We start from the raw sequence: 9,856 nt of genomic DNA on the forward strand, positions 1-9,856 counted from the left end.
GCAGCTCTGTAGTGGAGCGCAAACTGTGACATTTTGGGGTAATATACCCATAACAACGTCATGTGACCATCACTAAACTCCAGCTGAAGTTGCCGAGCAGCTGGGACAGAGGCTGCGAGGTGAAGATGATGACACTCACCTGTTGTACACGAGCGCCCTCTGTGGGATGGAGGTAATAAAACAAAGTGAGTTTGTGTCCCATCTTCTTCCACTTTTGGTTGCTTCCTTTAGGGGTCGCCACAGCAAATCACCTGCTTTCATCTCCTCTGTCTTCCATCTCCTGCATCCTCATCTGGCACACCAGCCTTCTGTATGTCCCCCTTCACTACATCATCGTTCATATCTGCAGTCTACCTCTTTTTCTCCTGACTAGCAGCTCCATATTCAGCATCTTTTGTATGCTGAATATGGAGCTGCTATTCACAATACCTCCTCTGTACATGTCCAAACCATTGCTGTCATGCCCCTATAACTTTGTAAACAACTCAAGCCACTCATGTTGAGTGGTTTGGAGACAGAAGTTAGCACCATGGATGAGTTGCCTCGTTTCAACACTAAATACATAAAACATTTTATGTCTGAATGAACAAATGCAGTGATAATAAAAGTGTTTGCTCACTTGATTTCACATTTTTTGTATGTTTGTCACACTTAAATGTTTCAGATCAACAAAACAATTTAAATATTAGAGAAATATAACACAAGTAAACATAAAATGCAGTTTCTAAAAGTAGTAGTAGGGGAAAAAATCCAAACCTACATGGCCCTGTGTGGAAAAGTGACCCCCCACCCCAACACCCATAATTTTAGCATAAATTAACTGGCGTATCCCATATTTGGAAATCTGAATTCAATTTCTCTAGCAACACCCAGGCCTGATTACTGGCACACCTGCTCTCAATCATAAATCTTAAACTTAAATAGAACCTGCAAGTCAGACATCATGCTGCAATCCAAGGAAATTTAGGAAGAAATGAGAACCAAAGTAAGTGACATCTCTGAGTCTGGAAAAGGTTATAAAGCTATTTCTAAAGTTGCAGGACTCCAGCGAACCACAGCGAGAGTCATTATTCACAAATGGCAAAAACATGGAACAGTGGTGAACCTTCCCAGGATTGGCTGGCTGACCAAAATTAACCAAAGAAGTCACAAAGACCTCCGAATAACATCCAAAGAACTGCAGGCCTCACTTGCCTCAGTTAAGGTTATTGTTCATGACTCCACCATAAGAAAGAGACTGGGAAAAAATGGCCTGCGTGGCAGAGTTGCAATACAAAAACCATTGCTGAGTATAAGGAACTGAAATGTAAATCTTAGGTTTGCTGAAAAAAATCTTGATGTTCCTTAAGATTTTGGGAAAAAACTGACTGACGAGACAAAGTTGAGCTTTTTGGAAGGCGTGTGTGTCATTACATCTGGCATAAGGGTAACAGCAGTCTGCTGTCTACCAAAACATCCTGAAGGAGAATGTCCAGCCATCTGCTTGTGACCTCAAGCTGAAGCGTACTTGGCCTCTGATCCAAATGATCCAAAATACACCAGAAATACACCTCTCAATGACTTAAGAAAAGCAAAATGAAGACTTTCAAGTCTAGTAAAACTCCTGACCTGAATCAGATTGAGATGCTGTGGCATGACCTTAAAAAGCTGGTTCATGCTCAAAAACCCTTGAATATGGCTGCATGAGTGGGCCAAAATTCTTCCACAGCACTGTAAAACACTCATTGCCAGTCATCACAAATGCCTGACTGCAGTTGTTACTGCTAAAGGTGGTCCAACCAGTTACTAAGTTTAGGGGGCACTCACTTTTTTTAGAAACTGCATTGTGTTTACCTGTATTCTCTTTGCTTTCAGTACTGAAACTGAGTTTGTGAACTGGTGCCAGAAGTACCATCTCCAGATCAGTGCTGGGAAAAGTTGGTGGACGACTGCTGCAGGTACAAACCTTCTCCTTTACCAGAGAACATCCAGTGAAGAGACACTGAGATGAATTCTGAGAAGTGCCTGGGGGTTCTTTTATTAATAAGCTGAACTGGTCATATAATGGAAGAGAACTTTAAGAAAGGACAGAGAAAACTGCATTTGCTCAAGAGACTCCTTGTTTTAAATGCCGATAAGACTGAACTATATCCTAAAATCAGTCAGGGACTGGCTTCTTTTTCTTCAACTGCTACATCAAGCATTCAAAATCAGAGTAATATTGGATTCGTCTCTGGGGTTTGACTCACATGCATCAAACATTTTGCGACACAGGGTTTCCTTAGCTGAACTTAAGAATATTATTCATACATTACATTGTTACATTGTTAGGTCTTTCTCAGTTTTTAACACATGAACAACAGTGTTATACACACAATTACCATTAGAGTTTGTGTCTTAAAGTGTTATAGATATTAAAAAGTGACTGCATGTATACTAACATGATATAGACAAAACAAAAAACTGTGTAATTTTAGCTGCAAACAAGCTTTTTTAAAGTTTCTCCAGTTTGGTATTTTATTTTCTGCCTCACTTCCATCTATGTCGGTCAATTTTGGAATCCAAACCAAATTCAGTTTCTGTTTTAGAGTTAGAGGGTCTGCGAGTGCTGAATTAGTTTAAATAGTTTTGTAAAGACATGCATAGTTTGCTGAGAAATGTTCATATTGAACAATTCTCCAATAAACACAATTTGTATCCCTTGCTAACACTCGGAGGGCTAAAACAATGTATTTTCTTTCCCTCTTGTTTTCTAATATATGTGAAGTATATAATCATAGATTATAGGATTTTCCATTGTCCATAATATTGCTTTTCTTTTACATAAGTTACATTTCTGTGTAGCTAAATTGTTTTTGCAATATTAATTAAACTTTTAAAATGAATTAAATCCTGTATTGATGAACTGCATCAGAGTCAGCTAGTTGGTGTGGATGCTGGACATAAAAAGCATTCAGCTCCAATGCCAGAGACACACATTCTGGCTTTCAATCTGTGTATGTTTCAGTCTATGTATGTTCTGTTCACTGAGAAATGACTGAGATTTTTCTTATTTTTGGCGTGAGGATGGTGGAAGACTAATAGCACCTGCACCTCTCAAGGCCATACTGGTGGAGGGCACGAAAGCCTGCAGGAATCTCTGGCAGCCTGTGAGAGTCAAAACTTTGATAAGTCATAGGTAATAAGTAAATATTCAGTAACAGCACATATATGTTGTTGTTCACAAATTACAGACCCATTTCTCTACTCCCACAATTATTCAAAAATACTTAATAGACGGTGTACATTTATAACTAAACAAAATATTACCAGGATTTTTCGGATTTAGATCAAACAGATCAACATCCATGGCATTAACTGAATTATTTAAAGAAGTTACAAATTGTGTCAATGAAACAAAGTAAGCGGCAGGAGTTTTTAACTTGAAAACAACCTCTGACACATTTGATGACAAGATGTTAAATGATACAATGGAAAGACCTCGTATTAGAGGGGTGGCGCTAGACTGGGTGAAAAGCATTTAGAGAGCAGGGACTCTTCAACATTCAGACTCTTCATCTTATATGCAAATGATATATGCAGAGCAGCAGATATGTCGAAGTTCATTTTTATTTGCGGATGATACATATATTCTTTGTCATGGAGAGAATTTGCAACAGCTTTTGCAGGTCACGACACAAGAAATGACAAAACTAAAAAGATGGTCTGAAAAAAACAAATGATCACTTTTTAAGAAAAACTCAAATTATGATATATGGAAACCTCAGAAAAATATGTACACTCAAAAAAACCATCAAAGTCCTGAAGAAAACAAAGCTTCTGCTCAATCATAAATCACTTCATACACTTTATTGTTCTCTCATATTGCTATATTTAAATTGCTGTGTAGAGGTGTGGGGTAACACATGCAAAGGTGCACTGCAATAGTTATGTACACTTCAAGAATGAGCAATAAGACTAGCTTCTTCCCAGGAGAAATAAAGACGTGAATATCTGGCTTATACATGAATAAGATATGTGTAATTAATGGAGATGCTATAAGGATTTAAAAGACAAATTTTAAAGGATTTGAAATCATGGGAGACTACGGAAAAAGGATTAAACTAGCACAATGTGCTCACTTGTCACTTGGTCTGCTGGCTGCACAGTCTGGAGCTGATTTATAGATTTTAAGCTGAGTCAGGTGAAACCGCTGCTGAAATAGTGAAAGGAAAAAGCATGTAAGTACAAAATACTCTTCAATAGAAAATACTTTCCAAACAGTTGATATTAAATGCATTTCTAAAATGTGTCTAAGACAGGAAAGAAGGAGACAGTCTTAAAATGCCACTCTTTTCCTCCTCCTCAAGTCTTATTCTCCTAGATTGAATTCAAACTCTAAAACACGAAAACATGTATAAACATGCTTATTTATCCCAATATTATCTCAATAATTAACACGTGTTTAGAGCACTTGGAGCTGATCAGCATCTTTAAATGGAGCAGCAGAGAGAGAAAACAAAATCCCCATTCCATACTAAATGCAATGTTTTGAGCAAAAATAAAGAGCTTTAATGAAACCCACTGACTGGATTGGCACCCATTTGTGTCAGTAACATAGTTCTGCAACTGATCTGCTCAAATAACTGGATGTCAGCCTTGTAGACGTGATCGTGATTCAGGAAATGCAACCATGTTAAATGACCTGAGACAGCTGATTGTTATTGTGTAAACAAAATCTGTCAAAGGGGGTCAAACTGAACTCTTGACACAAACACATCAGATAACAAAGAGACAAGAATGGAAGGGCAGAATAGGAAATACAAAAGGGGATTAAATATAACAAAGTGGAAGCAACTGAAAATGACAGCAACTCAACAGTGAAATTGTAGGCTATGTAAAATCACAGAGTGGGTTCAGCAGATGCTTAGTGCACAGAGGTCATTAACTTTCTGCAGTCAATTGCTATAGCCCCTTAAACTTCATGTAACCATCAAATTAGCTCAAAAACAATACGTAGAGAGCTTCATGGAATGGGTTTCAATGTCCGAGCAGCTGTATCCAAACCTTAAACTATCAAGTGCAGTGCAAAGCCTTGGATGGAGTGATGTAAAGCATGCCACCTCTATGCATTTGCATGAACTGGAGAACTGGAACCTTTTTCTCTAAGGGTCTTTAATCTGGTCAAATTGCATGATATACCCACAGAAATCTTTTTTTCTTTAAAAAAGATGCAATGCCTGCCAATCACAGTGTTGAATTGTTATTTGTAACTTTCTTTTGTACTTTTGTAATAGTATTCCCTGAGTTATCCTACCCTTTTCTCCTCTGAAGACATGCTTATATCTACATTTAAACTGGAGAATTGGATGATACTGAAGTCATTCCATTTTGTTTTAGTGGATATCAACTGACTTACTGGTTATTTTTCATTGTTATTTTACTACGAGTACTGAATAAGCAGGGACCATACTGTTTTGGCAGAGAAGTGATTAAAATGTAAGAAATTTTTAGTCATACCTCTGTTGCAAAACAGACCTGTCCAGTTCATCTCACAGTTGCACTGCCAGGGCATGTTGCAAGTTCCATGGACACATCCAGGATAAGTCAAACATTCGTTACAAAGTTCTCCCTGCCAGCCATAATTGCATCTGCCGAACACAAATATGTAACTATGAATACATTCCCTTTGTCATCGCCTTAAAATCTCTTCTTTGTTCTAATGCTCTGTATCTGGTGTTTATTTTTCCTCACTTACTTCCACATGATCGTGATCCAGAATAGCAGCTAACCGATAACAGAGGTAAATAAACCCTCTTTAGTGTTTCTTTTTTGTTTGACAAAGCTTTTAAATGACTTCTCAGAAGCTCACAGCAGAACATCTCAAACAAATCTGTAGGTTATTAAAAAATAAAGATAAATATCAACATTGTGATCCTTTCTTTTTGTCCATGTGTCTTACTAAATAAAATCTCCAAAAGTTGATTCTGTTCATCTAGATGTAGTGTTTTGTGGGAGAAACGTTTCGTCACTCATCCAAGTGACTTCTTCAGTCTCAGCTGACTGCAGGTCAGTCAGCTGAGACTGAAGAAGTCACTTGGATGATTGAGAATGCATCAAGACGTACTAAATAAAATGTTTGGGTTCTAGAAACTGTTTCTATAAATTAAATCTCACAGAAGGTTTTTGTGTCTATTTGTGCCATAGGAATGGGTCATCAGTTTGGAGGTCGTTTCACATTTTAAACCAAAAATGTAGATAAGTGAGTGGACATGGCTGACAAGCTCAGATGAATGTTTTAGTGTTGGTCATAAGCAAATCTTATTGAGAAACTGCAATAGAAACTGCATTGGATGTATGTGAAGTTTTGACTTACTGTTGTGTGTGTTGTTGTCCCAGTCCCAGGCCTCTACAGTCAAAGTGTATGTCCGCTTGAGGAAAAGGAAAAACAACCAGTCACATGACATTTAGGACTTAATATTTCAGTGCATACATGTGTTCCTGAACGAAGTGTTGAAGTGTTGCCCATTTAATGATATAGTCACAACAGCCTTCACCATCACTCAAATTTGGGATGAACAATAAGGATAAAATCACTGGGTCTGTTTAAGGAAAACTAAAAATCCACAAAGTAGAAGAATATGGGCACAGCTAAAGACTTAATCCCATGAGTCCCATTGGATGTGCATGATCCATGGCATGCAATAGAATTAAACATCACTGCACATAATTCATAGATCCAGTTCATTAGAGACACACAATGTTACTAAGTTCAGCACAGAGAGGAGCAACATCATTTGTGTGTTGCTTCCTTCTTTGGAAATCATGGTAAATTAGTTGTTGGAAAATCCAGTCCAGGTTTTGAATCCTCCTTTTCTATATGACAATAGTGCAAGTAAACAGGAAATTACCCAGGGAAGATTGCTATAAAATAAAAATGTAATTCAGTGTTTTTCAATTTTAAATACTAAGGTAGAACATATCAGAAGTGGTTTGGTCCCATCAAGCAAGAAGAAAACCAAGAAAACCAAAAACCACTCAGCAAAAATGAAGAGGAGTTGTCCTTCTGGGAGTGAAAAAAGAGGAAAAGGAAAAAGCAAGACAGTGGTAAATGAAGCTGATAATAATGATGACTAAATGATTAAAAGCATAGAACTTAGCCCTTACACCATTAACACCTATTAAAGAAAGAGTCTGCTTGATCTGAGCATTGTTTCTAAAATAAACATGGTCTGTCTAATGGAAACATTTGGAGGTAACAATACTTTTTTTGTTAACTGATGAAAACTGCAACTGCACTGTCGAGCTATTAATGCTAATTTATACAATTTACTTGTAACAAGCATTACTCTGCAAGCACATATACTTATTTTGCTATATGAGAAAACACTCACAAAACATGGATAAAGCAGTCAGGTTGGAAAAATTTAGCCAATGTGAAAGTGCCTTAAATCTCTATTCTATCTGAAGGCCACCAGATGGCGATAGCTGTAGTTCTAAAAAAGACTTCATTCCTATAGTATAGAAGTAAACGGGAAAACAACTTTCTGTCTTGACCTTTGCACACTGTTTATTTGCACACTTTATTTTAAAATTTAACTCTAATTCTTAGTCCAGACTTTACTTCTTAGGCTAAATTCTTAATTTATTCCTTATATCTTTTAGACCTTTCTTTGATGTTCATTTTTTAAAATCTATTATGTAACTATTATTGCTGTTTTTTTTGTAAATTTTTACTGTAGTTTTATGGTTGGGCATTGCACAGCAACAAGCATTTCACTGCATGTCATACTGTGTATGATGGTGTATGTGACAAATAAAATCTGAATTTGAATTTGACCTAGGTTATGTTTGCATCTTTTTTTTTTTCCTTTTTTTTTTCCTGTTGTGAGATTATTTAATGAGCTTCCCTGTAAATTTTTTGTAAAGAGCTCCAACAGACTGTTGCCACCATTACGACATTATTCAATTATTGATTAATTACATGTGCATGTGTACTGAAGAGCAAATTCTCACCTTCATCCATAATGTAAAAAACAGGCATACATTTAGGAAGCAATCCTAATTCTGTTGAAATTTCGCATGCCTCTGACTAATTAGAGTGACATGGAGAGAAAAGGGGGGGAAAAGACAGCCACGGACCCGACAGCTGGTTCCTACTCTTCAAACTTGCAAAGCTGAAAAATTCATGTGGGTTGTCTCCACCATGTATGTCAAGATTTACTGATGCATTACATGCATTTACAATTGCAGATACCAGGTTTCCTGTAGAATCTTTCCACACAGTGACTGAGATGTTTGCTTGAGACAGCCAGGTATCTCTACAAATAATTTACAAACCACCCTGTGAGCAGTTTCTGAGCCAACTAGGAGCCGGACAATATTATAATACTCCCCTCCTCATCCTCTTCAGCATTCTCCTCCCAAAATTGAGTCATGTTGGAAACTGCAATACTGGAATCCCGTAATGCATTAAAAAGGTCAATACATTTTATTGGGATTTGGGACTTCAATAAAAACTCTGATACCATATCCCAAGACTAAGTGCAAACTAAAATCCATATTTATTTATTTTCAGAATAATCATGGGAGGTCTCATTTACTGAAGTAATAACATGGCGTGTTGTGTGTTGAGTGCAACCTGTTGTGTTGTGGTACTGTAACCTTTGATGTTGACTGAGTTGCAAAACTCTGCTCTGTACAAACATGTGTATCCAAATATGGGACTTTTTTATGTTCAGTAATGATGTTGTTGGATATTACACAAGTGCAATAACATCTTTGTAACTCACATTTTCTTTGGTTGTTTGTGAGCATGACTTTTATAAAAACAAAAAATGATAATGCTGTCATGCAAAAAAAGTTTGACACAATTAGTAATGAGTTCAGAATGTTTTTGTATGGAAAAATAGGGAGGCATAGTTTCTCTCTATATATAGGATATAGGAGATATAGGAGATTTCCTGTTATGCGTGTTGCTTGCTTAACAGTATTTTCAGATGTTCGGCTGGCTGGCTATGGTGCTATAACATGCAGCACAAATTATATTGTGAAAATTGTTATACAGAAGTCCTGTAAGGGGTACAATGCACTTTACTAACAACTCAGTGGTGCTTTCAATAAAGAAAGAAGCTCAATGAATGACAGTTTTGGTTTTAGGATTAGTCATATATTTCCCAAAGCTGTTTTGGTGGGGTTACTCTCCAAATGTTTGACTGCAATTCTTGGATTTTTTTCCCCATTAACATAGAATTCCGAATTCCACGGGTTATCAGAAGATGTTAAAATAAGTCATTTTCCTCTTGCATGAACCATTTTAAGCCAAGCTTTGAGTTCATGGTTAACTCAATGTCTTAAAGGTACCAAGGTCCTGTTGTTGCAAAACAAGCCTAAACATCGTCCCTCCATCACTGTGCTTGACAGTTATGCTGACATGCTGTGTTTGGTTTTCACCAAAACATGGTGCTGTGGATTATGGCCAAACATCTTTACTTTGTTCTCATCTGAGCAACAAAGAAATACTTTGTTTGTTACTTAAATACAAAAGCTCGCCCGAAGTTTTTGACTGAAACATAATTTATTTTTCACATCCTTCCACTCATTTTACAATTAAACACAAAACACTATGAACAGAAACATCCCCTATGGTATTTATTAATGGAAATAAAAGCTCACAGCTTATTTTATTTGATAAAGTCTGAACTTGGAGCCCTTGAAAGCATCATAGTAGGCAAACATCCCATGCCATTGTTCAGCCAACTGCGTGAAACATAAGCCCATTTTTGTGGGCAAATTAAAAGCAGAGATACTTCCATAACAGCAGAAACACAAAGCAACGATTTTCTGATGGATGAGTTCCTTTATGTGTGGGTTTCCTGTCCGTTTGTGGCACTGCACT

The 9,856-nt window shown here is 37.0% G+C and overlaps 1 long non-coding RNA gene across 1 annotated transcript; it reads right to left on the reverse strand.

Moving 5' to 3' along the window:
• Positions 1-3,599: 3,599 nt before the first annotated feature.
• LOC146692275 (uncharacterized) lies at positions 3,600-6,390 on the reverse strand. Its single transcript, XR_014915014.1, has 3 exons — positions 6,335-6,390; positions 5,479-5,609; positions 3,600-4,174 (listed from the first exon to the last, which is right to left on the reverse strand). It is a non-coding gene; the product is annotated as an uncharacterized LOC146692275 (long non-coding RNA).
• Positions 6,391-9,856: the final 3,466 nt, after the last annotated feature.

This window comes from Copadichromis virginalis, linkage group LG15 (assembly GCF_057382275.1).
Source record: "Copadichromis virginalis isolate Kocher_CV1m ecotype Utaka linkage group LG15, C_Virginalis_male_GT1.1, whole genome shotgun sequence".
Taxonomy (NCBI): domain Eukaryota; kingdom Metazoa; phylum Chordata; class Actinopteri; order Cichliformes; family Cichlidae; genus Copadichromis; species Copadichromis virginalis.